At 47.0% G+C, this 27,091-nt stretch overlaps 22 non-coding genes and 40 pseudogenes across 22 annotated transcripts; all 62 read left to right on the top strand.

Annotated features, from left to right (window-relative positions):
* Positions 1-111: 111 nt before the first annotated feature.
* LOC144466041 (U5 spliceosomal RNA) lies at positions 112-223 on the top strand. The gene has a single exon (XR_013493079.1). It is a non-coding gene; the product is annotated as a U5 spliceosomal RNA (small nuclear RNA).
* A 141-nt stretch (positions 224-364) lies between these two features.
* On the top strand, positions 365-545 carry LOC144465503 (U2 spliceosomal RNA; annotated as a pseudogene).
* Positions 546-990: 445 nt separating this feature from the next.
* LOC144465989 (U5 spliceosomal RNA) lies at positions 991-1,099 on the top strand (annotated as a pseudogene).
* A 144-nt stretch (positions 1,100-1,243) lies between these two features.
* On the top strand, positions 1,244-1,424 carry LOC144466151 (U2 spliceosomal RNA; annotated as a pseudogene).
* Positions 1,425-1,869: 445 nt separating this feature from the next.
* Positions 1,870-1,984, top strand: LOC144465705 (U5 spliceosomal RNA). The gene has a single exon (XR_013492821.1). It is a non-coding gene; the product is annotated as a U5 spliceosomal RNA (small nuclear RNA).
* Positions 1,985-2,125: 141 nt separating this feature from the next.
* On the top strand, positions 2,126-2,306 carry LOC144465162 (U2 spliceosomal RNA; annotated as a pseudogene).
* A 445-nt stretch (positions 2,307-2,751) lies between these two features.
* On the top strand, positions 2,752-2,860 carry LOC144465988 (U5 spliceosomal RNA; annotated as a pseudogene).
* A 144-nt stretch (positions 2,861-3,004) lies between these two features.
* LOC144465492 (U2 spliceosomal RNA) lies at positions 3,005-3,185 on the top strand (annotated as a pseudogene).
* A 445-nt stretch (positions 3,186-3,630) lies between these two features.
* On the top strand, positions 3,631-3,735 carry LOC144465822 (U5 spliceosomal RNA; annotated as a pseudogene).
* A 151-nt stretch (positions 3,736-3,886) lies between these two features.
* On the top strand, positions 3,887-4,067 carry LOC144466222 (U2 spliceosomal RNA; annotated as a pseudogene).
* Positions 4,068-4,512: 445 nt separating this feature from the next.
* LOC144465697 (U5 spliceosomal RNA) lies at positions 4,513-4,627 on the top strand. Its single transcript, XR_013492814.1, has one exon. It is a non-coding gene; the product is annotated as a U5 spliceosomal RNA (small nuclear RNA).
* Positions 4,628-4,768: 141 nt separating this feature from the next.
* LOC144465161 (U2 spliceosomal RNA) lies at positions 4,769-4,949 on the top strand (annotated as a pseudogene).
* Positions 4,950-5,394: 445 nt separating this feature from the next.
* On the top strand, positions 5,395-5,509 carry LOC144465704 (U5 spliceosomal RNA). Its single transcript, XR_013492820.1, has one exon. It is a non-coding gene; the product is annotated as a U5 spliceosomal RNA (small nuclear RNA).
* Positions 5,510-5,650: 141 nt separating this feature from the next.
* On the top strand, positions 5,651-5,831 carry LOC144465159 (U2 spliceosomal RNA; annotated as a pseudogene).
* A 445-nt stretch (positions 5,832-6,276) lies between these two features.
* On the top strand, positions 6,277-6,385 carry LOC144466050 (U5 spliceosomal RNA; annotated as a pseudogene).
* A 143-nt stretch (positions 6,386-6,528) lies between these two features.
* Positions 6,529-6,709, top strand: LOC144465481 (U2 spliceosomal RNA; annotated as a pseudogene).
* A 445-nt stretch (positions 6,710-7,154) lies between these two features.
* On the top strand, positions 7,155-7,267 carry LOC144465961 (U5 spliceosomal RNA). Its single transcript, XR_013493038.1, has one exon. It is a non-coding gene; the product is annotated as a U5 spliceosomal RNA (small nuclear RNA).
* Positions 7,268-7,410: 143 nt separating this feature from the next.
* On the top strand, positions 7,411-7,591 carry LOC144465148 (U2 spliceosomal RNA; annotated as a pseudogene).
* A 445-nt stretch (positions 7,592-8,036) lies between these two features.
* On the top strand, positions 8,037-8,149 carry LOC144465575 (U5 spliceosomal RNA). Its single transcript, XR_013492706.1, has one exon. It is a non-coding gene; the product is annotated as a U5 spliceosomal RNA (small nuclear RNA).
* A 143-nt stretch (positions 8,150-8,292) lies between these two features.
* Positions 8,293-8,473, top strand: LOC144466455 (U2 spliceosomal RNA; annotated as a pseudogene).
* Positions 8,474-8,918: 445 nt separating this feature from the next.
* Positions 8,919-9,033, top strand: LOC144465696 (U5 spliceosomal RNA). Its single transcript, XR_013492813.1, has one exon. It is a non-coding gene; the product is annotated as a U5 spliceosomal RNA (small nuclear RNA).
* Positions 9,034-9,174: 141 nt separating this feature from the next.
* Positions 9,175-9,355, top strand: LOC144465160 (U2 spliceosomal RNA; annotated as a pseudogene).
* A 445-nt stretch (positions 9,356-9,800) lies between these two features.
* On the top strand, positions 9,801-9,909 carry LOC144465987 (U5 spliceosomal RNA; annotated as a pseudogene).
* Positions 9,910-10,053: 144 nt separating this feature from the next.
* Positions 10,054-10,234, top strand: LOC144465470 (U2 spliceosomal RNA; annotated as a pseudogene).
* A 445-nt stretch (positions 10,235-10,679) lies between these two features.
* Positions 10,680-10,784, top strand: LOC144465821 (U5 spliceosomal RNA; annotated as a pseudogene).
* A 151-nt stretch (positions 10,785-10,935) lies between these two features.
* On the top strand, positions 10,936-11,116 carry LOC144466211 (U2 spliceosomal RNA; annotated as a pseudogene).
* A 445-nt stretch (positions 11,117-11,561) lies between these two features.
* LOC144465695 (U5 spliceosomal RNA) lies at positions 11,562-11,676 on the top strand. Its single transcript, XR_013492812.1, has one exon. It is a non-coding gene; the product is annotated as a U5 spliceosomal RNA (small nuclear RNA).
* A 141-nt stretch (positions 11,677-11,817) lies between these two features.
* Positions 11,818-11,998, top strand: LOC144465158 (U2 spliceosomal RNA; annotated as a pseudogene).
* A 445-nt stretch (positions 11,999-12,443) lies between these two features.
* LOC144465651 (U5 spliceosomal RNA) lies at positions 12,444-12,558 on the top strand. The gene has a single exon (XR_013492774.1). It is a non-coding gene; the product is annotated as a U5 spliceosomal RNA (small nuclear RNA).
* Positions 12,559-12,699: 141 nt separating this feature from the next.
* On the top strand, positions 12,700-12,880 carry LOC144466167 (U2 spliceosomal RNA; annotated as a pseudogene).
* A 445-nt stretch (positions 12,881-13,325) lies between these two features.
* Positions 13,326-13,434, top strand: LOC144466033 (U5 spliceosomal RNA; annotated as a pseudogene).
* Positions 13,435-13,578: 144 nt separating this feature from the next.
* On the top strand, positions 13,579-13,759 carry LOC144466200 (U2 spliceosomal RNA; annotated as a pseudogene).
* Positions 13,760-14,204: 445 nt separating this feature from the next.
* Positions 14,205-14,319, top strand: LOC144465657 (U5 spliceosomal RNA). Its single transcript, XR_013492779.1, has one exon. It is a non-coding gene; the product is annotated as a U5 spliceosomal RNA (small nuclear RNA).
* Positions 14,320-14,460: 141 nt separating this feature from the next.
* On the top strand, positions 14,461-14,641 carry LOC144465459 (U2 spliceosomal RNA; annotated as a pseudogene).
* A 445-nt stretch (positions 14,642-15,086) lies between these two features.
* On the top strand, positions 15,087-15,199 carry LOC144465804 (U5 spliceosomal RNA). The gene has a single exon (XR_013492906.1). It is a non-coding gene; the product is annotated as a U5 spliceosomal RNA (small nuclear RNA).
* A 143-nt stretch (positions 15,200-15,342) lies between these two features.
* LOC144465448 (U2 spliceosomal RNA) lies at positions 15,343-15,523 on the top strand (annotated as a pseudogene).
* Positions 15,524-15,968: 445 nt separating this feature from the next.
* LOC144465576 (U5 spliceosomal RNA) lies at positions 15,969-16,081 on the top strand. Its single transcript, XR_013492707.1, has one exon. It is a non-coding gene; the product is annotated as a U5 spliceosomal RNA (small nuclear RNA).
* Positions 16,082-16,224: 143 nt separating this feature from the next.
* LOC144466187 (U2 spliceosomal RNA) lies at positions 16,225-16,405 on the top strand (annotated as a pseudogene).
* Positions 16,406-16,850: 445 nt separating this feature from the next.
* On the top strand, positions 16,851-16,963 carry LOC144465802 (U5 spliceosomal RNA). The gene has a single exon (XR_013492905.1). It is a non-coding gene; the product is annotated as a U5 spliceosomal RNA (small nuclear RNA).
* A 143-nt stretch (positions 16,964-17,106) lies between these two features.
* On the top strand, positions 17,107-17,287 carry LOC144466189 (U2 spliceosomal RNA; annotated as a pseudogene).
* Positions 17,288-17,732: 445 nt separating this feature from the next.
* LOC144465966 (U5 spliceosomal RNA) lies at positions 17,733-17,842 on the top strand. Its single transcript, XR_013493043.1, has one exon. It is a non-coding gene; the product is annotated as a U5 spliceosomal RNA (small nuclear RNA).
* Positions 17,843-17,986: 144 nt separating this feature from the next.
* On the top strand, positions 17,987-18,167 carry LOC144465285 (U2 spliceosomal RNA; annotated as a pseudogene).
* Positions 18,168-18,612: 445 nt separating this feature from the next.
* Positions 18,613-18,727, top strand: LOC144465890 (U5 spliceosomal RNA). The gene has a single exon (XR_013492974.1). It is a non-coding gene; the product is annotated as a U5 spliceosomal RNA (small nuclear RNA).
* Positions 18,728-18,868: 141 nt separating this feature from the next.
* On the top strand, positions 18,869-19,049 carry LOC144465157 (U2 spliceosomal RNA; annotated as a pseudogene).
* Positions 19,050-19,494: 445 nt separating this feature from the next.
* Positions 19,495-19,607, top strand: LOC144465378 (U5 spliceosomal RNA). Its single transcript, XR_013492533.1, has one exon. It is a non-coding gene; the product is annotated as a U5 spliceosomal RNA (small nuclear RNA).
* A 143-nt stretch (positions 19,608-19,750) lies between these two features.
* Positions 19,751-19,931, top strand: LOC144465284 (U2 spliceosomal RNA; annotated as a pseudogene).
* Positions 19,932-20,376: 445 nt separating this feature from the next.
* LOC144465876 (U5 spliceosomal RNA) lies at positions 20,377-20,489 on the top strand. Its single transcript, XR_013492961.1, has one exon. It is a non-coding gene; the product is annotated as a U5 spliceosomal RNA (small nuclear RNA).
* A 143-nt stretch (positions 20,490-20,632) lies between these two features.
* Positions 20,633-20,811, top strand: LOC144466405 (U2 spliceosomal RNA; annotated as a pseudogene).
* A 445-nt stretch (positions 20,812-21,256) lies between these two features.
* Positions 21,257-21,371, top strand: LOC144465702 (U5 spliceosomal RNA). The gene has a single exon (XR_013492819.1). It is a non-coding gene; the product is annotated as a U5 spliceosomal RNA (small nuclear RNA).
* Positions 21,372-21,512: 141 nt separating this feature from the next.
* On the top strand, positions 21,513-21,693 carry LOC144466003 (U2 spliceosomal RNA; annotated as a pseudogene).
* A 445-nt stretch (positions 21,694-22,138) lies between these two features.
* Positions 22,139-22,247, top strand: LOC144465986 (U5 spliceosomal RNA; annotated as a pseudogene).
* A 144-nt stretch (positions 22,248-22,391) lies between these two features.
* LOC144466142 (U2 spliceosomal RNA) lies at positions 22,392-22,572 on the top strand (annotated as a pseudogene).
* A 445-nt stretch (positions 22,573-23,017) lies between these two features.
* LOC144465922 (U5 spliceosomal RNA) lies at positions 23,018-23,131 on the top strand. Its single transcript, XR_013493000.1, has one exon. It is a non-coding gene; the product is annotated as a U5 spliceosomal RNA (small nuclear RNA).
* Positions 23,132-23,273: 142 nt separating this feature from the next.
* Positions 23,274-23,454, top strand: LOC144465309 (U2 spliceosomal RNA; annotated as a pseudogene).
* Positions 23,455-23,899: 445 nt separating this feature from the next.
* LOC144465694 (U5 spliceosomal RNA) lies at positions 23,900-24,014 on the top strand. Its single transcript, XR_013492811.1, has one exon. It is a non-coding gene; the product is annotated as a U5 spliceosomal RNA (small nuclear RNA).
* Positions 24,015-24,155: 141 nt separating this feature from the next.
* On the top strand, positions 24,156-24,336 carry LOC144465437 (U2 spliceosomal RNA; annotated as a pseudogene).
* Positions 24,337-24,781: 445 nt separating this feature from the next.
* LOC144465985 (U5 spliceosomal RNA) lies at positions 24,782-24,890 on the top strand (annotated as a pseudogene).
* Positions 24,891-25,034: 144 nt separating this feature from the next.
* Positions 25,035-25,215, top strand: LOC144466141 (U2 spliceosomal RNA; annotated as a pseudogene).
* Positions 25,216-25,660: 445 nt separating this feature from the next.
* Positions 25,661-25,774, top strand: LOC144465921 (U5 spliceosomal RNA). Its single transcript, XR_013492999.1, has one exon. It is a non-coding gene; the product is annotated as a U5 spliceosomal RNA (small nuclear RNA).
* A 142-nt stretch (positions 25,775-25,916) lies between these two features.
* LOC144465198 (U2 spliceosomal RNA) lies at positions 25,917-26,097 on the top strand (annotated as a pseudogene).
* A 445-nt stretch (positions 26,098-26,542) lies between these two features.
* LOC144465693 (U5 spliceosomal RNA) lies at positions 26,543-26,657 on the top strand. Its single transcript, XR_013492810.1, has one exon. It is a non-coding gene; the product is annotated as a U5 spliceosomal RNA (small nuclear RNA).
* Positions 26,658-26,798: 141 nt separating this feature from the next.
* Positions 26,799-26,979, top strand: LOC144465426 (U2 spliceosomal RNA; annotated as a pseudogene).
* The last annotated feature ends 112 nt before the right edge of the window (positions 26,980-27,091 follow it).

Genomic DNA, 27,091 nt, shown 5'->3' with positions numbered 1-27,091 from the left:
AGGGGAATGGGTGTGGCCTGGGATTTGGATCGCGGGGCAAGTCAGGCGTACCGTCAGTGTTTTGACTGGGACGACTAGGGTCTTTGGCTGTTCTTCATCAAAGGGCTGTACTTACTCTGGTTTCTTTTCAAAATCAAGTCTTTCGCCTTTTACTAAAGACTTCCGTGGAAAGGAACACCAATGCGTTGAAGCTGTTTTTGGCAGGCTTTGCCGTTTGGCTGAGCCTTGTGCTTTTGTGAAGATCAGAAAAGCCATTTTAAGCCTGAGCTAGATTTAGGTGTTTGATGCCCAGTGAAAAGTATTGCACTGTGACAAGTGACACTTGTGCCTGAAGATTGCGTTGGGCAGCTAACGGTTGGGCCACATCACTTTTCGGCCTTTTGGCTGTAGTATCTGTTCTCATCAGTTTAATATCTGATATGTCCTCAATAAGACGACAGCATTAAACATATGTTTTTTGTGTCGGGGGCTGAAAAAGGGGCTTGCTCCGTTCACTCCACGCATCGACCCGGTATTGCAGCGCCGCTGGAAATGGCGCACCCTTCTCCTGCCTTGTGGACAACCAAATATCAACGCAAACGGAGCAGCCCATTGCTCAAATTGCCATTGGACTGAGAAACAAATGAGTCCCACTGGATGCTGTCTTCATGGCCTGGCGTTGTGGCAAAATAGGCTCTGTTGACTCCTCATCACCCATGTCCCTTGGCGAACCTCATTGGGCTCCCAGTCTCAAATGGCTGTAAAACATGACAACTGGAGTAAAAGCCAATCAACAGCAAAATGAAGTCTCAAAAAATACAGCGAGATTTGCACTTTTAATTGGCAGAAAAACACAGGACAGAGAGGAAATATTGCCACGGTGATATTGTGGGCAGGGGTAGGGGAATGGGTGTGGCCTGGGATTTGGATCGCGGGGCAAGTCAGGCGTACCATGAGTGTTTTGACTGGGACGACTAGGGTCTTTGGCTGTTCTTCATCAAAGGGCTGTACTTACTCTGGTTTCTTTTCAAAATCAAGTCTTTCGCCTTTTACTAAAGACTTCCGTGGAAAGGAACACCAATGAGTTGAAGCTATTTTTGGCAGGCATTGTCATTTGGCTTAGCCTTGTGCTTTTGTGAAGATCAGAAAAGCCATTTTAAGCCTGAGCTAGATTTAGGTGTTTGATGCCCAGTGAAAAGTATTGCACTGTGACAAGTGACACTTGTGCCTGAAGATTGCGTTGGGCAGCTAACGGTTGGGCCACATCACTTTTCGGCCTTTTGGCTGTAGTAAATGTTCTCATCAGTTTAATATCTGATATGTCCTCAATAAGACGACAGCATTAAACATATGTTTTTTGTGTCGGGGGCTGAAAAAGGGGCTTGCTCCGTTCACTCCACGCATCGACCCGGTATTGCAGCGCCACTGGAAATGGCGCACCCTTCTCCTGCCTTGTGGACAACCAAATATCGACGCAAACGGAGCAGCCCATTGCTCAAATTGCCATTGGACTGAGAAACAAATGAGTCCCACTGGATGCTGTCTTCATGGCCTGGCGTTGTGGCAAAATAGGCTCTGTTGACTCCTCATCACCCATGTCCCTTGGCGAACCTCATTGGGCTCCCAGTCTCAAATGGCTGTAAAACATGACAACTGGAGTAAAAGCCAATCAACAGCAAAATGAAGTCTCAAAAAATACAGCGAGATTTGCACTTTTAATTGGCAGAAAAACACAGGACAGAGAGGAAATATTGCCACGGTGATATTGTGGGCAGGGGTAGGGGAATGGGTGTGGCCTGGGATTTGGATCGCGGGGCAAGTCAGGCGTACCGTCAGTGTTTTGACTGGGACGACTAGGGTCTTTGGCTGTTCTTCATCAAAGGGCTGTACTTACTCTGGTTTCTTTTCATAACGCACAAGTCTTTCGCCTTTTACTAAAGACTTCTGTGGAAAGGAACACCAATGAGTTGAAGCTATTTTTGGCAGGCTTTGCCGTTTGGCTGAGCCTTGTGCTTTTGTGAAGATCAGAAAAGCCATTTTAAGCCTGAGCTAGATTTAGGTGTTTGATGCCCAGTGAAAAGTATTGCACTGTGACAAGTGACACTTGTGCCTGAAGATTGCGTTGGGCAGCTAACGGTTGGGCCACATCACTTTTCGGCCTTTTGGCTGTAGTAAATGTTCTCATCAGTTTAATATCTGATATGTCCTCAATAAGACGACAGCATTAAACATATGTTTTTTGTGTCGGGGGCTGAAAAAGGGGCTTGCTCCGTTCACTCCACGCATCGACCCGGTATTGCAGCGCCGCTGGAAATGGCGCACCCTTCTCCTGCCTTGTGGACAACCAAATATCAACGCAAACGGAGCGGCCCATTGCTCAAATTGCCATTGGACTGAGAAACAAATGAGTCCCACTGGATGCTGTCTTCATGGCCTGGCGTTGTGGCAAAATAGGCTCTGTTGACTCCTCATCACCCATGTCCCTTGGCGAACCTCATTGGGCTCCCAGTCTCAAATGGCTGTAAAACATGACAACTGGAGTAAAAGCCAATCAACAGCAAAATGAAGTCTCAAAAAATACAGCGAGATTTGCACTTTTAATTGGCAGAAAAACACAGGACAGAGAGGAAATATTGCCACGGTGATATTGTGGGCAGGGGTAGGGGAATGGGTGTGGCCTGGGATTTGGATCGCGGGGCAAGTCAGGCGTACCATGAGTGTTTTGACTGGGACGACTAGGGTCTTTGGCTGTTCTTCATCAAAGGGCTGTACTTACTCTGGTTTCTTTTCAAAATCAAGTCTTTCGCCTTTTACTAAAGACTTCCGTGGAAAGGAACACCAATGAGTTGAAGCTATTTTTGGCAGGCATTGTCATTTGGCTTAGCCTTGTGCTTTTGTGAAGATCAGAAAAGCCATTTTAAGCCTGAGCTAGATTTAGGTGTTTGATGCCCAGTGAAAAGTATTGCACTGTGACAAGTGACACTTGTGCCTGAAGATTGCGTTGGGCAGCTAACGGTTGGGCCACATCACTTTTCGGCCTTTTGGCTGTAGTATCTGTTCTCATCAGTTTAATATCTGATATGTCCTCAATAAGACGACAGCATTAAACATATGTTTTTTGTGTCGGGGGCTGAAAAAGGGGCTTGCTCCGTTCACTCCACGCATCGACCCGGTATTGCAGCGCCGCTGGAAATGGCGCACCCTTCTCCTGCCTTGTGGACAACCAAATATCAACGCAAACGGAGCAGCCCATTGCTCAAATTGCCATTGGACTGAGAAACAAATGAGTCCCACTGGATGCTGTCTTCATGGCCTGGCGTTGTGGCAAAATAGGCTCTGTTGACTCCTCATCACCCATGTCCCTTGGCGAACCTCATTGGGCTCCCAGTCTCAAATGGCTGTAAAACATGACAACTGGAGTAAAAGCCAATCAACAGCAAAATGAAGTCTCAAAAAATACAGCGAGATTTGCACTTTTAATTGGCAGAAAAACACAGGACAGAGAGGAAATATTGCCACGGTGATATTGTGGGCAGGGGTAGGGGAATGGGTGTGGCCTGGGATTTGGATCGCGGGGCAAGTCAGGCGTACCATGAGTGTTTTGACTGGGACGACTAGGGTCTTTGGCTGTTCTTCATCAAAGGGCTGTACTTACTCTGGTTTCTTTTCATAACGCACAAGTCTTTCGCCTTTTACTGAAGACTTCCGTGGAAAGGAACACCAATGAGTTGAAGCTATTTTTGGCAGGCTTTGCCGTTTGGCTTAGCCTTGTGCTTTTGTGAAGATCAGAAAAGCCATTTTAAGCCTGAGCTAGATTTAGGTGTTTGATGCCCAGTGAAAAGTATTGCACTGTGACAAGTGACACTTGTGCCTGAAGATTGCGTTGGGCAGCTAACGGTTGGGCCACATCACTTTTCGGCCTTTTGGCTGTAGTATCTGTTCTCATCAGTTTAATATCTGATATGTCCTCAATAAGACGACAACATTAAACATATGTTTTTTGTGTCGGGGGCTGAAAAAGGGGCTTGCTCCGTTCACTCCACGCATCGACCCGGTATTGCAGCGCCGCTGGAAATGGCGCACCCTTCTCCTGCCTTGTGGACAACCAAATATCGACGCAAACGGAGCGGCCCATTGCTCAAATTGCCATTGGACTGAGAAACAAATGAGTCCCACTGGATGCTGTCTTCATGGCCTGGCGTTGTGGCAAAATAGGCTCTGTTGACTCCTCATCACCCATGTCCCTTGGCGAACCTCATTGGGCTCCCAGTCTCAAATGGCTGTAAAACATGACAACTGGAGTAAAAGCCAATCAACAGCAAAATGAAGTCTCAAAAAATACAGCGAGATTTGCACTTTTAATTGGCAGAAAAACACAGGACAGAGAGGAAATATTGCCACAGTGATATTGTGGGCAGGGGTAGGGGAATGGGTGTGGCCTGGGATTTGGATTGCGGGGCAAGTCAGGCGTACCGTGAGTGTTTTGACTGGGACGACTAGGGTCTTTGGCTGTTCTTCATCAAAGGGCTGTACTTACTCTGGTTTCTTTTCATAACGCACAAGTCTTTTGCCTTTTACTAAAGACTTCCGTGGAAAGGAACACCAATGCGTTGAAGCTATTTTTGGCAGGCTTTGCCGTTTGGCTGAGCCTTGTGCTTTTGTGAAGATCAGAAAAGCCATTTTAAGCCTGAGCTAGATTTAGGTGTTTGATGCCCAGTGAAAAGTATTGCACTGTGACAAGTGACACTTGTGCCTGAAGATTGCGTTGGGCAGCTAACGGTTGGGCCACATCACTTTTCGGCCTTTTGGCTGTAGTAAATGTTCTCATCAGTTTAATATCTGATATGTCCTCAATAAGACGACAGCATTAAACATATGTTTTTTGTGTCGGGGGCTGAAAAAGGGGCTTGCTCCGTTCACTCCACGCATCGACCCGGTATTGCAGCGCCGCTGGAAATGGCGCACCCTTCTCCTGCCTTGTGGACAACCAAATATCGACGCAAACGGAGCGGCCCATTGCTCAAATTGCCATTGGACTGAGAAACAAATGAGTCCCACTGGATGCTGTCTTCATGGCCTGGCGTTGTGGCAAAATAGGCTCTGTTGACTCCTCATCACCCATGTCCCTTGGCGAACCTCATTGGGCTCCCAGTCTCAAATGGCTGTAAAACATGACAACTGGAGTAAAAGCCAATCAACAGCAAAATGAAGTCTCAAAAAATACAGCGAGATTTGCACTTTTAATTGGCAGAAAAACACAGGACAGAGAGGAAATATTGCCACGGTGATATTGTGGGCAGGGGTAGGGGAATGGGTGTGGCCTGGGATTTGGATCGCGGGGCAAGTCAGGCGTACCGTCAGTGTTTTGACTGGGACGACTAGGGTCTTTGGCTGTTCTTCATCAAAGGGCTGTACTTACTCTGGTTTCTTTTCATAACGCACAAGTCTTTCGCCTTTTACTAAAGACTTCTGTGGAAAGGAACACCAATGAGTTGAAGCTATTTTTGGCAGGCTTTGCCGTTTGGCTGAGCCTTGTGCTTTTGTGAAGATCAGAAAAGCCATTTTAAGCCTGAGCTAGATTTAGGTGTTTGATGCCCAGTGAAAAGTATTGCACTGTGACAAGTGACACTTGTGCCTGAAGATTGCGTTGGGCAGCTAACGGTTGGGCCACATCACTTTTCAGCCTTTTGGCTGTAGTATCTGTTCTCATCAGTTTAATATCTGATATGTCCTCAATAAGACGACAACATTAAACATATGTTTTTTGTGTCGGGGGCTGAAAAAGGGGCTTGCTCCGTTCACTCCACGCATCGACCCGGTATTGCAGCGCCGCTGGAAATGGCGCACCCTTCTCCTGCCTTGTGGACAACCAAATATCAACGCAAACGGAGCGGCCCATTGCTCAAATTGCCATTGGACTGAGAAACAAATGAGTCCCACTGGATGCTGTCTTCATGGCCTGGCGTTGTGGCAAAATAGGCTCTGTTGACTCCTCATCACCCATGTCCCTTGGCGAACCTCATTGGGCTCCCAGTCTCAAATGGCTGTAAAACATGACAACTGGAGTAAAAGCCAATCAACAGCAAAATGAAGTCTCAAAAAATACAGCGAGATTTGCACTTTTAATTGGCAGAAAAACACAGGACAGAGAGGAAATATTGCCACGGTGATATTGTGGGCAGGGGTAGGGGAATGGGTGTGGCCTGGGATTTGGATCGCGGGGCAAGTCAGGCGTACCATGAGTGTTTTGACTGGGACGACTAGGGTCTTTGGCTGTTCTTCATCAAAGGGCTGTACTTACTCTGGTTTCTTTTCAAAATCAAGTCTTTCGCATTTACTAAAGACTTCCGTGGAAAGGAAAACTAATGACGTGAAACTATTTTGGGCAGGCATTGTCATTTGGCTTAGCCTTGTGCTTTTGTGAAGATCAGAAAAGCCATTTTAAGCCTGAGCTAGATTTAGGTGTTTGATGCCCAGTGAAAAGTATTGCACTGTGACAAGTGACACTTGTGCCTGAAGATTGCGTTGGGCAGCTAACGGTTGGGCCACATCACTTTTCGGCCTTTTGGCTGTAGTATCTGTTCTCATCAGTTTAATATCTGATATGTCCTCAATAAGACGACAGCATTAAACATATGTTTTTTGTGTCGGGGGCTGAAAAAGGGGCTTGCTCCGTTCACTCCACGCATCGACCCGGTATTGCAGCGCCGCTGGAAATGGCGCACCCTTCTCCTGCCTTGTGGACAACCAAATATCAACGCAAACGGAGCAGCCCATTGCTCAAATTGCCATTGGACTGAGAAACAAATGAGTCCCACTGGATGCTGTCTTCATGGCCTGGCGTTGTGGCAAAATAGGCTCTGTTGACTCCTCATCACCCATGTCCCTTGGCGAACCTCATTGGGCTCCCAGTCTCAAATGGCTGTAAAACATGACAACTGGAGTAAAAGCCAATCAACAGCAAAATGAAGTCTCAAAAAATACAGCGAGATTTGCACTTTTAATTGGCAGAAAAACACAGGACAGAGAGGAAATATTGCCACAGTGATATTGTGGGCAGGGGTAGGGGAATGGGTGTGGCCTGGGATTTGGATCGCGGGGCAAGTCAGGCGTACCGTGAGTGTTTTGACTGGGACGACTAGGGTCTTTGGCTGTTCTTCATCAAAGGGCTGTACTTACTCTGGTTTCTTTTCATAACGCACAAGTCTTTCACCTTTTACTAAAGACTTCTGTGGAAAGGAACACCAATGCGTTGAAGCTATTTTTGGCAGGCTTTGCCGTTTAGCTGAGCCTTGTGCTTTTGTGAAGATCAGAAAAGCCATTTTAAGCCTGAGCTAGATTTAGGTGTTTGATGCCCAGTGAAAAGTATTGCACTGTGACAAGTGACACTTGTGCCTGAAGATTGCGTTGGGCAGCTAACGGTTGGGCCACATCACTTTTCAGCCTTTTGGCTGTAGTATCTGTTCTCATCAGTTTAATATCTGATATGTCCTCAATAAGACGACAACATTAAACATATGTTTTTTGTGTCGGGGGCTGAAAAAGGGGCTTGCTCCGTTCACTCCACGCATCGACCCGGTATTGCAGCGCCGCTGGAAATGGCGCACCCTTCTCCTGCCTTGTGGACAACCAAATATCAACGCAAACGGAGCGGCCCATTGCTCAAATTGCCATTGGACTGAGAAACAAATGAGTCCCACTGGATGCTGTCTTCATGGCCTGGCGTTGTGGCAAAATAGGCTCTGTTGACTCCTCATCACCCATGTCCCTTGGCGAACCTCATTGGGCTCCCAGTCTCAAATGGCTGTAAAACATGACAACTGGAGTAAAAGCCAATCAACAGCAAAATGAAGTCTCAAAAAATACAGCGAGATTTGCACTTTTAATTGGCAGAAAAACACAGGACAGAGAGGAAATATTGCCACGGTGATATTGTGGGCAGGGGTAGGGGAATGGGTGTGGCCTGGGATTTGGATCGCGGGGCAAGTCAGGCGTACCATGAGTGTTTTGACTGGGACGACTAGGGTCTTTGGCTGTTCTTCATCAAAGGGCTGTACTTACTCTGGTTTCTTTTCATAACGCACAAGTCTTTTGCCTTTTACTAAAGACTTCCGTGGAAAGGAACACCAATGCGTTGAAGCTATTTTTGGCAGGCTTTGCCGTTTAGCTGAGCCTTGTGCTTTTGTGAAGATCAGAAAAGCCATTTTAAGCCTGAGCTAGATTTAGGTGTTTGATGCCCAGTGAAAAGTATTGCACTGTGACAAGTGACACTTGTGCCTGAAGATTGCGTTGGGCAGCTAACGGTTGGGCCACATCACTTTTCAGCCTTTTGGCTGTAGTATCTGTTCTCATCAGTTTAATATCTGATATGTCCTCAATAAGACGACAACATTAAACATATGTTTTTTGTGTCGGGGGCTGAAAAAGGGGCTTGCTCCGTTCACTCCACGCATCGACCCGGTATTGCAGCGCCGCTGGAAATGGCGCACCCTTCTCCTGCCTTGTGGACAACCAAATATCAACGCAAACGGAGCGGCCCATTGCTCAAATTGCCATTGGACTGAGAAACAAATGAGTCCCACTGGATGCTGTCTTCATGGCCTGGCGTTGTGGCAAAATAGGCTCTGTTGACTCCTCATCACCCATGTCCCTTGGCGAACCTCATTGGGCTCCCAGTCTCAAATGGCTGTAAAACATGACAACTGGAGTAAAAGCCAATCAACAGCAAAATGAAGTCTCAAAAAATACAGCGAGATTTGCACTTTTAATTGGCAGAAAAACACAGGACAGAGAGGAAATATTGCCACGGTGATATTGTGGGCAGGGGTAGGGGAATGGGTGTGGCCTGGGATTTGGATCGCGGGGCAAGTCAGGCGTACCATGAGTGTTTTGACTGGGACGACTAGGGTCTTTGGCTGTTCTTCATCAAAGGGCTGTACTTACTCTGGTTTCTTTTCATAACGCACAAGTCTTTTGCCTTTTACTAAAGACTTCCGTGGAAAGGAACACCAATGCGTTGAAGCTATTTTTGGCAGGCTTTGCCGTTTGGCTGAGCCTTGTGCTTTTGTGAAGATCAGAAAAGCCATTTTAAGCCTGAGCTAGATTTAGGTGTTTGATGCCCAGTGAAAAGTATTGCACTGTGACAAGTGACACTTGTGCCTGAAGATTGCGTTGGGCAGCTAACGGTTGGGCCACATCACTTTTCGGCCTTTTGGCTGTAGTAAATGTTCTCATCAGTTTAATATCTGATATGTCCTCAATAAGACGACAGCATTAAACATATGTTTTTTGTGTCGGGGGCTGAAAAAGGGGCTTGCTCCGTTCACTCCACGCATCGACCCGGTATTGCAGCGCCGCTGGAAATGGCGCACCCTTCTCCTGCTTTGTGGACAACCAAATATCGACACAAACGGAGCGGCCCATTGCTCAAATTGCCATTGGACTGAGAAACAAATGAGTCCCACTGGATGCTGTCTTCATGGCCTGGCGTTGTGGCAAAATAGGCTCTGTTGACTCCTCATCACCCATGTCCCTTGGCGAACCTCATTGGGCTCCCAGTCTCAAATGGCTGTAAAACATGACAACTGGAGTAAAAGCCAATCAACAGCAAAATGAAGTCTCAAAAAATACAGCGAGATTTGCACTTTTAATTGGCAGAAAAACACAGGACAGAGAGGAAATATTGCCACGGTGATATTGTGGGCAGGGGTAGGGGAATGGGTGTGGCCTGGGATTTGGATCGCGGGGCAAGTCAGGCGTACCATGAGTGTTTTGACTGGGACGACTAGGGTCTTTGGCTGTTCTTCATCAAAGGGCTGTACTTACTCTGGTTTCTTTTCAAAATCAAGTCTTTCGCCTTTTACTAAAGACTTCCGTGGAAAGGAACACCAATGAGTTGAAGCTATTTTTGGCAGGCATTGTCATTTGGCTTAGCCTTGTGCTTTTGTGAAGATCAGAAAAGCCATTTTAAGCCTGAGCTAGATTTAGGTGTTTGATGCCCAGTGAAAAGTATTGCACTGTGACAAGTGACACTTGTGCCTGAAGATTGCGTTGGGCAGCTAACGGTTGGGCCACATCACTTTTCGGCCTTTTGGCTGTAGTATCTGTTCTCATCAGTTTAATATCTGATATGTCCTCAATAAGACGACAGCATTAAACATATGTTTTTTGTGTCGGGGGCTGAAAAAGGGGCTTGCTCCGTTCACTCCACGCATCGACCCGGTATTGCAGCGCCGCTGGAAATGGCGCACCCTTCTCCTGCCTTGTGGACAACCAAATATCAACGCAAACGGAGCAGCCCATTGCTCAAATTGCCATTGGACTGAGAAACAAATGAGTCCCACTGGATGCTGTCTTCATGGCCTGGCGTTGTGGCAAAATAGGCTCTGTTGACTCCTCATCACCCATGTCCCTTGGCGAACCTCATTGGGCTCCCAGTCTCAAATGGCTGTAAAACATGACAACTGGAGTAAAAGCCAATCAACAGCAAAATGAAGTCTCAAAAAATACAGCGAGATTTGCACTTTTAATTGGCAGAAAAACACAGGACAGAGAGGAAATATTGCCACGGTGATATTGTGGGCAGGGGTAGGGGAATGGGTGTGGCCTGGGATTTGGATCGCGGGGCAAGTCAGGCGTACCATGAGTGTTTTGACTGGGACGACTAGGGTCTTTGGCTGTTCTTCATCAAAGGGCTGTACTTACTCTGGTTTCTTTTCATAACGCACAAGTCTTTCGCCTTTTACTGAAGACTTCCGTGGAAAGGAACACCAATGAGTTGAAGCTATTTTTGGCAGGCTTTGCCGTTTGGCTTAGCCTTGTGCTTTTGTGAAGATCAGAAAAGCCATTTTAAGCCTGAGCTAGATTTAGGTGTTTGATGCCCAGTGAAAAGTATTGCACTGTGACAAGTGACACTTGTGCCTGAAGATTGCGTTGGGCAGCTAACGGTTGGGCCACATCACTTTTCGGCCTTTTGGCTGTAGTATCTGTTCTCATCAGTTTAATATCTGATATGTCCTCAATAAGACGACAACATTAAACATATGTTTTTTGTGTCGGGGGCTGAAAAAGGGGCTTGCTCCGTTCACTCCACGCATCGACCCGGTATTGCAGCGCCGCTGGAAATGGCGCACCCTTCTCCTGCCTTGTGGACAACCAAATATCGACGCAAACGGAGCGGCCCATTGCTCAAATTGCCATTGGACTGAGAAACAAATGAGTCCCACTGGATGCTGTCTTCATGGCCTGGCGTTGTGGCAAAATAGGCTCTGTTGACTCCTCATCACCCATGTCCCTTGGCGAACCTCATTGGGCTCCCAGTCTCAAATGGCTGTAAAACATGACAACTGGAGTAAAAGCCAATCAACAGCAAAATGAAGTCTCAAAAAATACAGCGAGATTTGCACTTTTAATTGGCAGAAAAACACAGGACAGAGAGGAAATATTGCCACAGTGATATTGTGGGCAGGGGTAGGGGAATGGGTGTGGCCTGGGATTTGGATTGCGGGGCAAGTCAGGCGTACCGTGAGTGTTTTGACTGGGACGACTAGGGTCTTTGGCTGTTCTTCATCAAAGGGCTGTACTTACTCTGGTTTCTTTTCATAACGCACAAGTCTTTTGCCTTTTACTAAAGACTTCCGTGGAAAGGAACACCAATGCGTTGAAGCTATTTTTGGCAGGCTTTGCCGTTTGGCTGAGCCTTGTGCTTTTGTGAAGATCAGAAAAGCCATTTTAAGCCTGAGCTAGATTTAGGTGTTTGATGCCCAGTGAAAAGTATTGCACTGTGACAAGTGACACTTGTGCCTGAAGATTGCGTTGGGCAGCTAACGGTTGGGCCACATCACTTTTCGGCCTTTTGGCTGTAGTAAATGTTCTCATCAGTTTAATATCTGATATGTCCTCAATAAGACGACAGCATTAAACATATGTTTTTTGTGTCGGGGGCTGAAAAAGGGGCTTGCTCCGTTCACTCCACGCATCGACCCGGTATTGCAGCGCCGCTGGAAATGGCGCACCCTTCTCCTGCCTTGTGGACAACCAAATATCGACGCAAACGGAGCGGCCCATTGCTCAAATTGCCATTGGACTGAGAAACAAATGAGTCCCACTGGATGCTGTCTTCATGGCCTGGCGTTGTGGCAAAATAGGCTCTGTTGACTCCTCATCACCCATGTCCCTTGGCGAACCTCATTGGGCTCCCAGTCTCAAATGGCTGTAAAACATGACAACTGGAGTAAAAGCCAATCAACAGCAAAATGAAGTCTCAAAAAATACAGCGAGATTTGCACTTTTAATTGGCAGAAAAACACAGGACAGAGAGGAAATATTGCCACGGTGATATTGTGGGCAGGGGTAGGGGAATGGGTGTGGCCTGGGATTTGGATCGCGGGGCAAGTCAGGCGTACCGTCAGTGTTTTGACTGGGACGACTAGGGTCTTTGGCTGTTCTTCATCAAAGGGCTGTACTTACTCTGGTTTCTTTTCATAACGCACAAGTCTTTTGCCTTTTACTAAAGACTTCTGTGGAAAGGAACACCAATGAGTTAAAGCTATTTTTGGCAGGCTTTGCCGTTTGGCTGAGCCTTGTGCTTTTGTGAAGATCAGAAAAGCCATTTTAAGCCTGAGCTAGATTTAGGTGTTTGATGCCCAGTGAAAAGTATTGCACTGTGACAAGTGACACTTGTGCCTGAAGATTGCGTTGGGCAGCTAACGGTTGGGCCACATCACTTTTCGGCCTTTTGGCTGTAGTAAATGTTCTCATCAGTTTAATATCTGATATGTCCTCAATAAGACGACAGCATTAAACATATGTTTTTTGTGTCAGGGGCTGAAAAAGGGGCTTGCTCCGTTCACTCCACGCATCGACCCGGTATTGCAGCGCCGCTGGAAATGGCGCACCCTTCTCCTGCCTTGTGGACAACCAAATATCAACGCAAACGGAGCGGCCCATTGCTCAAATTGCCATTGGATTGAGAAACAAATGAGTCCCACTGGATGCTGTCTTCATGGCCTGGCGTTGTGGCAAAATAGGCTCTGTTGACTCCTCATCACCCATGTCCCTTGGCGAACCTCATTGGGCTCCCAGTCTCAAATGGCTGTAAAACATGACAACTGGAGTAAAAGCCAATCAACAGCAAAATGAAGTCTCAAAAAATACAGCGAGATTTGCACTTTTAATTGGCAGAAAAACACAGGACAGAGAGGAAATATTGCCACGGTGATATTGTGGGCAGGGGTAGGGGAATGGGTGTGGCCTGGGATTTGGATCGCGGGGCAAGTCAGGCGTACCATGAGTGTTTTGACTGGGACGACTAGGGTCTTTGGCTGTTCTTCATCAAAGGGCTGTACTTACTCTGGTTTCTTTTCAAAATCAAGTCTTTAGCCTTTTACTAAAGACTTCCGTGGAAAGGAACACCAATGAGTTGAAGCTATTTTTGGCAGGCATTGTCGTTTGGCTTAGCCTTGTGCTTTTGTGAAGATCAGAAGAGCCATTTTAAGCCTGAGCTAGATTTAGGTGTTTGATGCCCAGTGAAAAGTATTGCACTGTGACAAGTGACACTTGTGCCTGAAGATTGCGTTGGGCAGCTAACGGTTGGGCCACATCACTTTTCGGCCTTTTGGCTGTAGTATCTGTTCTCATCAGTTTAATATCTGATATGTCCTCAATAAGACGACAACATTAAACATATGTTTTTTGTGTCGGGGGCTGAAAAAGGGGCTTGCTCCGTTCACTCCACGCATCGACCCGGTATTGCAGCGCCGCTGGAAATGGCGCACCCTTCTCCTGCCTTGTGGACAACCAAATATCGACGCAAACGGAGCGGCCCATTGCTCAAATTGCCATTGGACTGAGAAACAAATGAGTCCCACTGGATGCTGTCTTCATGGCCTGGCGTTGTGGCAAAATAGGCTCTGTTGACTCCTCATCACCCATGTCCCTTGGCGAACCTCATTGGGCTCCCAGTCTCAAATGGCTGTAAAACATGACAACTGGAGTAAAAGCCAATCAACAGCAAAATGAAGTCTCAAAAAATACAGCGAGATTTGCACTTTTAATTGGCAGAAAAACACAGGACAGAGAGGAAATATTGCCACAGTGATATTGTGGGCAGGGGTAGGGGAATGGGTGTGGCCTGGGATTTGGATTGCGGGGCAAGTCAGGCGTACCGTGAGTGTTTTGACTGGGACGACTAGGGTCTTTGGCTGTTCTTCATCAAAGGGCTGTACTTACTCTGGTTTCTTTTCATAACGCACAAGTCTTTTGCCTTTTACTAAAGACTTCCGTGGAAAGGAACACCAATGTGTTGAAGCTATTTTTGGCAGGCTTTGCCGTTTGGCTGAGCCTTGTGCTTTTGTGAAGATCAGAAAAGCCATTTTAAGCCTGAGCTAGATTTAGGTGTTTGATGCCCAGTGAAAAGTATTGCACTGTGACAAGTGACACTTGTGCCTGAAGATTGCGTTGGGCAGCTAACGGTTGGGCCACATCACTTTTCGGCCTTTTGGCTGTAGTATCTGTTCTCATCAGTTTAATATCTGATATGTCCTCAATAAGACGACAGCATTAAACATATGTTTTTTGTGTCGGGGGCTGAAAAAGGGGCTTGCTCCGTTCACTCCACGCATCGACCCGGTATTGCAGCGCCGCTGGAAATGGCGCACCCTTCTCCTGCCTTGTGGACAACCAAATATCAACGCAAACGGAGCGGCCCATTGCTCAAATTGCCATTGGACTGAGAAACAAATGAGTCCCACTGGATGCTGTCTTCATGGCCTGGCGTTGTGGCAAAATAGGCTCTGTTGACTCCTCATCACCCATGTCCCTTGGCGAACCTCATTGGGCTCCCAGTCTCAAATGGCTGTAAAACATGACAACTGGAGTAAAAGCCAATCAACAGCAAAATGAAGTCTCAAAAAATACAGCAAGATTTGCACTTTTAATTGGCAGAAAAACACAGGACAGAGAGGAAATATTGCCACGGTGATATTGTGGGCAGGGGTAGGGGAATGGGTGTGGCCTGGGATTTGGATCGCGGGGCAAGTCAGGCGTACCGTGAGTGTTTTGACTGGGATGACTAGGGTCTTTGGCTGTTCTTCATCAAAGGGCTGTACTTACTCTGGTTTCTTTTCATAACGCACAAGTCTTTCGCCTTTTACTAAAGACTTCCGTGGAAAGGAACACCAATGCGTTGAAGCTGTTTTTGGCAGGCTTTGCCGTTTAGCTGAGCCTTGTGCTTTTGTGAAGATCAGAAAAGCCATTTTAAGCCTGAGCTAGATTTAGGTGTTTGATGCCCAGTGAAAAGTATTGCACTGTGACAAGTGACACTTGTGCCTGAAGATTGCGTTGGGCAGCTAACGGTTGGGCCACATCACTTTTCGGCCTTTTGGCTGTAGTATCTGTTCTCATCAGTTTAATATCTGATATGTCCTCAATAAGACGACAGCATTAAACATATGTTTTTTGTGTCGGGGGCTGAAAAAGGGGCTTGCTCCGTTCACTCCACGCATCGACCCGGTATTGCAGCGCCGCTGGAAATGGCGCACCCTTCTCCTGCCTTGTGGACAACCAAATATCGACGCAAACGGAGCGGCCCATTGCTCAAATTGCCATTGGACTGAGAAACAAATGAGTCCCACTGGATGCTGTCTTCATGGCCTGGCGTTGTGGCAAAATAGGCTCTGTTGACTCCTCATCACCCATGTCCCTTGGCGAACCTCATTGGGCTCCCAGTCTCAAATGGCTGTAAAACATGACAACTGGAGTAAAAGCCAATCAACAGCAAAATGAAGTCTCAAAAAATACAGCAAGATTTGCACTTTTAATTGGCAGAAAAACACAGGACAGAGAGGAAATATTGCCACGGTGATATTGTGGGCAGGGGTAGGGGAATGGGTGTGGCCTGGGATTTGGATCGCGGGGCAAGTCAGGCGTACCGTCAGTGTTTTGACTGGGACGACTAGGGTCTTTGGCTGTTCTTCATCAAAGGGCTGTACTTACTCTGGTTTCTTTTCATAACGCACAAGTCTTTTGCCTTTTACTAAAGACTTCTGTGGAAAGGAACACCAATGAGTTAAAGCTATTTTTGGCAGGCATTGCCATTTGGCTGAGCCTTGTGCTTTTGTGAAGATCAGAAAAGCCATTTTAAGCCTGAGCTAGATTTAGGTGTTTGATGCCCAGTGAAAAGTATTGCACTGTGACAAGTGACACTTGTGCCTGAAGATTGCGTTGGGCAGCTAACGGTTGGGCCACATCACTTTTCGGCCTTTTGGCTGTAGTAAATGTTCTCATCAGTTTAATATCTGATATGTCCTCAATAAGACGACAGCATTAAACATATGTTTTTTGTGTCAGGGGCTGAAAAAGGGGCTTGCTCCGTTCACTCCACGCATCGACCCGGTATTGCAGCGCTGCTGGAAATGGCGCACCCTTCTCCTGCCTTGTGGACAACCAAATATCAACGCAAACGGAGCGGCCCATTGCTCAAATTGCCATTGGATTGAGAAACAAATGAGTCCCACTGGATGCTGTCTTCATGGCCTGGCGTTGTGGCAAAATAGGCTCTGTTGACTCCTCATCACCCATGTCCCTTGGCGAACCTCATTGGGCTCCCAGTCTCAAATGGCTGTAAAACATGACAACTGGAGTAAAAGCCAATCAACAGCAAAATGAAGTCTCAAAAAATACAGCGAGATTTGCACTTTTAATTGGCAGAAAAACACAGGACAGAGAGGAAATATTGCCACGGTGATATTGTGGGCAGGGGTAGGGGAATGGGTGTGGCCTGGGATTTGGATCGCGGGGCAAGTCAGGCGTACCGTGAGTGTTTTGACTGGGATGACTAGGGTCTTTGGCTGTTCTTCATCAAAGGGCTGTACTTACTCTGGTTTCTTTTCATAACGCACAAGTCTTTCGCCTTTTACTAAAGACTTCCGTGGAAAGGAACACCAATGCGTTGAAGCTGTTTTTGGCAGGCTTTGCCGTTTAGCTGAGCCTTGTGCTTTTGTGAAGATCAGAAAAGCCATTTTAAGCCTGAGCTAGATTTAGGTGTTTGATGCCCAGTGAAAAGTATTGCACTGTGACAAGTGACACTTGTGCCTGAAGATTGCGTTGGGCAGCTAACGGTTGGGCCACATCACTTTTCGGCCTTTTGGCTGTAGTATCTGTTCTCATCAGTTTAATATCTGATATGTCCTCAATAAGACGACAACATTAAACATATGTTTTTTGTGTCGGGGGCTGAAAAAGGGGCTTGCTCCGTTCACTCCACGCATCGACCCGGTATTGCAGCGCCGCTGGAAATGGCGCACCCTTCTCCTGCCTTGTGGACAACCAAATATCGACGCAAACGGAGCGGCCCATTGCTCAAATTGCCATTGGACTGAGAAACAAATGACTCCCACTGGATGCTGTCTTCATGGCCTGGCGTTGTGGCAAAATAGGCTCTGTTGACTCCTCATCACCCATGTCCCTTGGCGAACCTCATTGGGCTCCAAGTCTCAAATGGCTGTAAAACATGACAACTGGAGTAAAAGCCAATCAACAGCAAAATGAAGTCTCAAAAAATACAGCGAGATTTGCACTTTTAATTGGCAGAAAAACACAGGACAGAGAGGAAATATTGCCACAGTGATATTGTGGGCAGGGGTAGGGGAATGGGTGTGGCCTGGGATTTGGATTGCGGGGCAAGTCAGGCGTACCGTGAGTGTTTTGACTGGGACGACTAGGGTCTTTGGCTGTTCTTCATCAAAGGGCTGTACTTACTCTGGTTTCTTTTCAAAATCAAGTCTTTCGCCTTTTACTAAAGACTTCCGTGGAAAGGAACACCAATGAGTTGAAGCTATTTTTGGCAGGCATTGCCATTTGGCTGAGACCTTGTGCTTTTGTGAAGATCAGAAAAGCCATTTTAAGCCTGAGCTAGATTTAGGTGTTTGATGCCCAGTGAAAAGTATTGCACAGTGACAAGTGACACTTGTGCCTGAAGATTGCGTTGGGCAGCTAACGTTTGGGCCACATCACTTTTCGGCCTTTTGGCTGTAGTAAATGTTCTCATCAGTTTAATATCTGATATGTCCTCAATAAGACGACAACATTAAACATATGTTTTTTGTGTCGGGGGCTGAAAAAGGGGCTTGCTCCGTTCACTCCACGCATCGACCCGTTATTGCAGCGCCGCTGGAAATGGCGCACCCTTCTCCTGCCTTGTGGACAACCAAATATCAACGCAAACGGAGCGGCCCATTGCTCAAATTGCCATTGGACTGAGAAACAAATGAGTCCCACTGGATGCTGTCTTCATGGCCTGGCGTTGTGGCAAAATAGGCTCTGTTGACTCCTCATCACCCATGTCCCTTGGCGAACCTCATTGGGCTCCCAGTCTCAAATGGCTGTAAAACATGACAACTGGAGTAAAAGCCAATCAACAGCAAAATGAAGTCTCAAAAAATACAGCGAGATTTGCACTTTTAATTGGCAGAAAAACACAGGACAGAGAGGAAATATTGCCACGGTGATATTGTGGGCAGGGGTAGGGGAATGGGTGTGGCCTGGGATTTGGATCGCGGGGCAAGTCAGGCGTACCGTGAGTGTTTTGACTGGGATGACTAGGGTCTTTGGCTGTTCTTCATCAAAGGGCTGTACTTACTCTGGTTTCTTTTCATAACGCACAAGTCTTTCGTCTTTTACTAAAGACTTCCGTGGAAAGGAACACCAATGCGTTGAAGCTATTTTTGGCAGGCTTTGCCGTTTGGCTGAGCCTTGTGCTTTTGTGAAGATCAGAAAAGCCATTTTAAGCCTGAGCTAGATTTAGGTGTTTGATGCCCAGTGAAAAGTATTGCACTGTGACAAGTGACACTTGTGCCTGAAGATTGCGTTGGGCAGCTAACGGTTGGGCCACATCACTTTTCGGCCTTTTGGCTGTAGTAAATGTTCTCATCAGTTTAATATCTGATATGTCCTCAATAAGACGACAGCATTAAACATATGTTTTTTGTGTCGGGGGCTGAAAAAGGGGCTTGCTCCGTTCACTCCACGCATCGACCCGGTATTGCAGCGCCGCTGGAAATGGCGCACCCTTCTCCTGCCTTGTGGACAACCAAATATCAACGCAAACGGAGCGCCCAATTGCTCAAATTGCCATTGGACTGAGAAACAAATGAGTCCCACTGGATGCTGTCTTCATGGCCTGGCGTTGTGGCAAAATAGGCTCTGTTGACTCCTCATCACCCATGTCCCTTGGCGAACCTCATTGGGCTCCAAGTCTCAAATGGCTGTAAAACATGACAACTGGAGTAAAAGCCAATCAACAGCAAAATGAAGTCTCAAAAAATACAGCGAGATTTGCACTTTTAATTGGCAGAAAAACACAGGACAGAGAGGAAATATTGCCACAGTGATATTGTGGGCAGGGGTAGGGGAATGGGTGTGGCCTGGGATTTGGATTGCGGGGCAAGTCAGGCGTACCGTGAGTGTTTTGACTGGGACGACTAGGGTCTTTGGCTGTTCTTCATCAAAGGGCTGTACTTACTCTGGTTTCTTTTCATAACGCACAAGTCTTTCGCCTTTTACTAAAGACTTCCGTGGAAAGGAACACCAATGAGTTGAAGCTATTTTTGGCAGGCATTGCCATTTGGCTGAACCTTGTGCTTTTGTGAAGATCAGAAAAGCCATTTTAAGCCTGAGCTAGATTTAGGTGTTTGATGCCCAGTGAAAAGTATTGCACAGTGACAAGTGACACTTGTGCCTGAAGATTGCGTTGGGCAGCTAACGTTTGGGCCACATCACTTTTCGGCCTTTTGGCTGTAGTAAATGTTCTCATCAGTTTAATATCTGATATGTCCTCAATAAGACGACAACATTAAACATATGTTTTTTGTGTCGGGGGCTGAAAAAGGGGCTTGCTCCGTTCACTCCACGCATCGACCCGTTATTGCAGCGCCGCTGGAAATGGCGCACCCTTCTCCTGCCTTGTGGACAACCAAATATCAACGCAAACGGAGCGGCCCATTGCTCAAATTGCCATTGGACTGAGAAACAAATGAGTCCCACTGGATGCTGTCTTCATGGCCTGGCGTTGTGGCAAAATAGGCTCTGTTGACTCCTCATCACCCATGTCCCTTGGCGAACCTCATTGGGCTCCCAGTCTCAAATGGCTGTAAAACATGACAACTGGAGTAAAAGCCAATCAACAGCAAAATGAAGTCTCAAAAAATACAGCGAGATTTGCACTTTTAATTGGCAGAAAAACACAGGACAGAGAGGAAATATTGCCACGGTGATATTGTGGGCAGGGGTAGGGGAATGGGTGTGGCCTGGGATTTGGATCGCGGGGCAAGTCAGGCGTACCGTGAGTGTTTTGACTGGGATGACTAGGGTCTTTGGCTGTTCTTCATCAAAGGGCTGTACTTACTCTGGTTTCTTTTCATAACGCACAAGTCTTTCGTCTTTTACTAAAGACTTCCGTGGAAAGGAACACCAATGCGTTGAAGCTATTTTTGGCAGGCTTTGCCGTTTAGCTGAGCCTTGTGCTTTTGTGAAGATCAGAAAAGCCATTTTAAGCCTGAGCTAGATTTAGGTGTTTGACGCCCAGTGAAAAGTATTGCACTGTGACAAGTGACACTTGTGCCTGAAGATTGCGTTGGGCAGCTAACGGTTGGGCCACATCACTTTTCGGCCTTTTGGCTGTAGTATCTGTTCTCATCAGTTTAATATCTGATATGTCCTCAATAAGACGACAACATTAAACATGTTTTTTGTGTCGGGGGCTGAAAAAGGGGCTTGCTCCGTTCACTCCACGCATCGACCCGGTATTGCAGCGCCGCTGGAAATGGCGCACCCTTCTCCTGCCTTGTGGACAACCAAATATCAACGCAAACGGAGCGGCCCATTGCTCAAATTGCCATTGGACTGAGAAACAAATGAGTCCCACTGGATGCTGTCTTCATGGCCTGGCGTTGTGGCAAAATAGGCTCTGTTGACTCCTCATCACCCATGTCCCTTGGCGAACCTCATTGGGCTCCCAGTCTCAAATGGCTGTAAAACATGACAACTGGAGTAAAAGCCAATCAACAGCAAAATGAAGTCTCAAAAAATACAGCGAGATTTGCACTTTTAATTGGCAGAAAAACACAGGACAGAGAGGAAATATTGCCACGGTGATATTGTGGGCAGGGGTAGGGGAATGGGTGTGGCCTGGGATTTGGATCGCGGGGCAAGTCAGGCGTACCATGAGTGTTTTGACTGGGACGACTAGGGTCTTTGGCTGTTCTTCATCAAAGGGCTGTACTTACTCTGGTTTCTTTTCATAACGCACAAGTCTTTCGCCTTTTACTAAAGACTTCTGTGGAAAGGAACACCAATGAGTTGAAGCTATTTTTGGCAGGCTTTGCCGTTTGGCTGAGCCTTGTGCTTTTGTGAAGATCAGAAAAGCCATTTTAAGCCTGAGCTAGATTTAGGTGTTTGATGCCCAGTGAAAAGTATTGCACTGTGACAAGTGACACTTGTGCCTGAAGATTGCGTTGGGCAGCTAACGGTTGGGCCACATCACTTTTCGGCCTTTTGGCTGTAGTAAATGTTCTCATCAGTTTAATATCTGATATGTCCTCAATAAGACGACAGCATTATACATATGTTTTTTGTGTCGGGGGCTGAAAAAGGGGCTTGCTCCGTTCACTCCACGCATCGACCCGGTATTGCAGCGCCGCTGGAAATGGCGCACCCTTCTCCTGCCTTGTGGACAACCAAATATCAACGCAAACGGAGCGGCCCATTGCTCAAATTGCCATTGGACTGAGAAACAAATGAGTCCCACTGGATGCTGTCTTCATGGCCTGGCGTTGTGGCAAAATAGGCTCTGTTGACTCCTCATCACCCATGTCCCTTGGCGAACCTCATTGGGCTCCCAGTCTCAAATGGCTGTAAAACATGACAACTGGAGTAAAAGCCAATCAACAGCAAAATGAAGTCTCAAAAAATACAGCGAGATTTGCACTTTTAATTGGCAGAAAAACACAGGACAGAGAGGAAATATTGCCACGGTGATATTGTGGGCAGGGGTAGGGGAATGGGTGTGGCCTGGGATTTGGATCGCGGGGCAAGTCAGGCGTACCATGAGTGTTTTGACTGGGACGACTAGGGTCTTTGGCTGTTCTTCATCAAAGGGCTGTACTTACTCTGGTTTCTTTTCAAAATCAAGTCTTTCGCCTTTTACTAAAGACTTCCGTGGAAAGGAACACCAATGAGTTGAAGCTATTTTTGGCAGGCATTGTCATTTGGCTTAGCCTTGTGCTTTTGTGAAGATCAGAAAAGCCATTTTAAGCCTGAGCTAGATTTAGGTGTTTGATGCCCAGTGAAAAGTATTGCACTGTGACAAGTGACACTTGTGCCTGAAGATTGCGTTGGGCAGCTAACGGTTGGGCCACATCACTTTTCGGCCTTTTGGCTGTAGTATCTGTTCTCATCAGTTTAATATCTGATATGTCCTCAATAAGACGACAGCATTAAACATATGTTTTTTGTGTCGGGGGCTGAAAAAGGGGCTTGCTCCGTTCACTCCACGCATCGACCCGTTATTGCAGCGCCGCTGGAAATGGCGCACCCTTCTCCTGCCTTGTGGACAACCAAATATCAACGCAAACGGAGCGGCCCATTGCTCAAATTGCCATTGGACTGAGAAACAAATGAGTCCCACTGGATGCTGTCTTCATGGCCTGGCGTTGTGGCAAAATAGGCTCTGTTGACTCCTCATCACCCATGTCCCTTGGCGAACCTCATTGGGCTCCCAGTCTCAAATGGCTGTAAAACATGACAACTGGAGTAAAAGCCAATCAACAGCAAAATGAAGTCTCAAAAAATACAGCGAGATTTGCACTTTTAATTGGCAGAAAAACACAGGACAGAGAGGAAATATTGCCACAGTGATATTGTGGGCAGGGGTAGGGGAATGGGTGTGGCCTGGGATTTGGATCGCGGGGCAAGTCAGGCGTACCGTGAGTGTTTTGACTGGGACGACTAGGGTCTTTGGCTGTTCTTCATCAAAGGGCTGTACTTACTCTGGTTTCTTTTCATAACGCACAAGTCTTTCGCCTTTTACTAAAGACTTCCGTGGAAAGGAACACCAATGCGTTGAAGCTGTTTATGGCAGGCTTTGTCATTTGGCTTAGCCTTGTGCTTTTGTGAAGATCAGAAAAGCCATTTTAAGCCTGAGCTAGATTTAGGTGTTTGATGCCCAGTGAAAAGTATTGCACTGTGACAAGTGACACTTGTGCCTGAAGATTGCGTTGGGCAGCTAACAGTTGGGCCACATCACTTTTCGGCCTTTTGGCTGTAGTATCTGTTCCTATCAGTTTAATATCTGATATGTCCTCAATAAGACGACAACATTAAACATATGTTTTTTGTGTCGGGGGCTGAAAAAGGGGCTTGCTCCGTTCACTCCACGCATCGACCCGGTATTGCAGCGCCGCTGGAAATGGCGCACCCTTCTCCTGCCTTGTGGACAACCAAATATCGACGCAAACGGAGCGGCCCATTGCTCAAATTGCCATTGGACTGAGAAACAAATGAGTCCCACTGGATGCTGTCTTCATGGCCTGGCGTTGTGGCAAAATAGGCTCTGTTGACTCCTCATCACCCATGTCCCTTGGCGAACCTCATTGGGCTCCAAGCCTCAAATGGCTGTAAAACATGACAACTGGAGTAAAAGCCAATCAACAGCAAAATGAAGTCTCAAAAAATACAGCGAGATTTGCACTTTTAATTGGCAGAAAAACACAGGACAGAGAGGAAATATTGCCACAGTGATATTGTGGGCAGGGGTAGGGGAATGGGTGTGGCCTGGGATTTGGATTGCGGGGCAAGTCAGGCGTACCGTGAGTGTTTTGACTGGGACGACTAGGGTCTTTGGCTGTTCTTCATCAAAGGGCTGTACTTACTCTGGTTTCTTTTCATAACGCACAAGTCTTTTGCCTTTTACTAAAGACTTCCGTGGAAAGGAACACCAATGCGTTGAAGCTATTTTTGGCAGGCTTTGCCGTTTGGCTGAGCCTTGTGCTTTTGTGAAGATCAGAAAAGCCATTTTAAGCCTGAGCTAGATTTAGGTGTTTGATGCCCAGTGAAAAGTATTGCACTGTGACAAGTGACACTTGTGCCTGAAGATTGCGTTGGGCAGCTAACGGTTGGGCCACATCACTTTTCGGCCTTTTGGCTGTAGTATCTGTTCTCATCAGTTTAATATCTGATATGTCCTCAATAAGACGACAGCATTAAACATATGTTTTTTGTGTCGGGGGCTGAAAAAGGGGCTTGCTCCGTTCACTCCACGCATCGACCCGGTATTGCAGCGCCGCTGGAAATGGCGCACCCTTCTCCTGCCTTGTGGACAACCAAATATCAACGCAAACGGAGCGGCCCATTGCTCAAATTGCCATTGGACTGAGAAACAAATGAGTCCCACTGGATGCTGTCTTCATGGCCTGGCGTTGTGGCAAAATAGGCTCTGTTGACTCCTCATCACCCATGTCCCTTGGCGAACCTCATTGGGCTCCCAGTCTCAAATGGCTGTAAAACATGACAACTGGAGTAAAAGCCAATCAACAGCAAAATGAAGTCTCAAAAAATACAGCGAGATTTGCACTTTTAATTGGCAGAAAAACACAGGACAGAGAGGAAATATTGCCACGGTGATATTGTGGGCAGGGGTAGGGGAATGGGTGTGGCCTGGGATTTGGATCGCGGGGCAAGTCAGGCGTACCATGAGTGTTTTGACTGGGACGACTAGGGTCTTTGGCTGTTCTTCATCAAAGGGCTGTACTTACTCTGGTTTCTTTTCAAAATCAAGTCTTTCGCCTTTTACTAAAGACTTCCGTGGAAAGGAACACCAATGAGTTGAAGCTATTTTTGGCAGGCATTGTCATTTGGCTTAGCCTTGTGCTTTTGTGAAGATCAGAAAAGCCATTTTAAGCCTGAGCTAGATTTAGGTGTTTGATGCCCAGTGAAAAGTATTGCACTGTGACAAGTGACACTTGTGCCTGAAGATTGCGTTGGGCAGCTAACGGTTGGGCCACATCACTTTTCGGCCTTTTGGCTGTAGTATCTGTTCTCATCAGTTTAATATCTGATATGTCCTCAATAAGACGACAGCATTAAACATATGTTTTTTGTGTCGGGGGCTGAAAAAGGGGCTTGCTCCGTTCACTCCACGCATCGACCCGTTATTGCAGCGCCGCTGGAAATGGCGCACCCTTCTCCTGCCTTGTGGACAACCAAATATCAACGCAAACGGAGCGGCCCATTGCTCAAATTGCCATTGGACTGAGAAACAAATGAGTCCCACTGGATGCTGTCTTCATGGCCTGGCGTTGTGGCAAAATAGGCTCTGTTGACTCCTCATCACCCATGTCCCTTGGCGAACCTCATTGGGCTCCCAGTCTCAAATGGCTGTAAAACATGACAACTGGAGTAAAAGCCAATAAACAGCAAAATGAAGTCTCAAAAAATACAGCGAGATTTGCACTTTTAATTGGCAGAAAAACACAGGACAGAGAGGAAATATTGCCACAGTGATATTGTGGGCAGGGGTAGGGGAATGGGTGTGGCCTGGGATTTGGATCGCGGGGCAAGTCAGGCGTACCGTGAGTGTTTTGACTGGGACGACTAGGGTCTTTGGCTGTTCTTCATCAAAGGGCTGTACTTACTCTGGTTTCTTTTCATAACGCACAAGTCTTTCGCCTTTTACTAAAGACTTCCGTGGAAAGGAACACCAATGCGTTGAAGCTGTTTATGGCAGGCTTTGTCATTTGGCTTAGCCTTGTGCTTTTGTGAAGATCAGAAAAGCCATTTTAAGCCTGAGCTAGATTTAGGTGTTTGATGCCCAGTGAAAAGTATTGCACTGTGACAAGTGACACTTGTGCCTGAAGATTGCGTTGGGCAGCTAACAGTTGGGCCACATCACTTTTCGGCCTTTTGGCTGTAGTATCTGTTCCTATCAGTTTAATATCTGATATGTCCTCAATAAGACGACAACATTAAACATATGTTTTTTGTGTCGGGGGCTGAAAAAGGGGCTTGCTCCGTTCACTCCACGCATCGACCCGGTATTGCAGCGCCGCTGGAAATGGCGCACCCTTCTCCTGCCTTGTGGACAACCAAATATCGACGCAAACGGAGCGGCCCATTGCTCAAATTGCCATTGGACTGAGAAACAAATGAGTCCCACTGGATGCTGTCTTCATGGCCTGGCGTTGTGGCAAAATAGGCTCTGTTGACTCCTCATCACCCATGTCCCTTGGCGAACCTCATTGGGCTCCAAGCCTCAAATGGCTGTAAAACATGACAACTGGAGTAAAAGCCAATCAACAGCAAAATGAAGTCTCAAAAAATACAGCGAGATTTGCACTTTTAATTGGCAGAAAAACACAGGACAGAGAGGAAATATTGCCACAGTGATATTGTGGGCAGGGGTAGGGGAATGGGTGTGGCCTGGGATTTGGATTGCGGGGCAAGTCAGGCGTACCGTGAGTGTTTTGACTGGGACGACTAGGGTCTTTGGCTGTTCTTCATCAAAGGGCTGTACTTACTCTGGTTTCTTTTCATAACGCACAAGTCTTTTGCCTTTTACTAAAGACTTCCGTGGAAAGGAACACCAATGCGTTGAAGCTATTTTTGGCAGGCTTTGCCGTTTGGCTGAGCCTTGTGCTTTTGTGAAGATCAGAAAAGCCATTTTAAGCCTGAGCTAGATTTAGGTGTTTGATGCCCAGTGAAAAGTATTGCACTGTGACAAGTGACACTTGTGCCTGAAGATTGCGTTGGGCAGCTAACGGTTGGGCCACATCACTTTTCGGCCTTTTGGCTGTAGTATCTGTTCTCATCAGTTTAATATCTGATATGTCCTCAATAAGACGACAGCATTAAACATATGTTTTTTGTGTCGGGGGCTGAAAAAGGGGCTTGCTCCGTTCACTCCACGCATCGACCCGGTATTGCAGCGCCGCTGGAAATGGCGCACCCTTCTCCTGCCTTGTGGACAACCAAATATCAACGCAAACGGAGCGGCCCATTGCTCAAATTGCCATTGGACTGAGAAACAAATGAGTCCCACTGGATGCTGTCTTCATGGCCTGGC

This window comes from Epinephelus lanceolatus, chromosome 12 (assembly GCF_041903045.1).
Source record: "Epinephelus lanceolatus isolate andai-2023 chromosome 12, ASM4190304v1, whole genome shotgun sequence".
In the NCBI taxonomy this organism is placed as follows: Eukaryota; Metazoa; Chordata; class Actinopteri; order Perciformes; family Serranidae; genus Epinephelus; species Epinephelus lanceolatus.
This window is presented reverse-complemented; position numbering and strand designations above follow the sequence as displayed.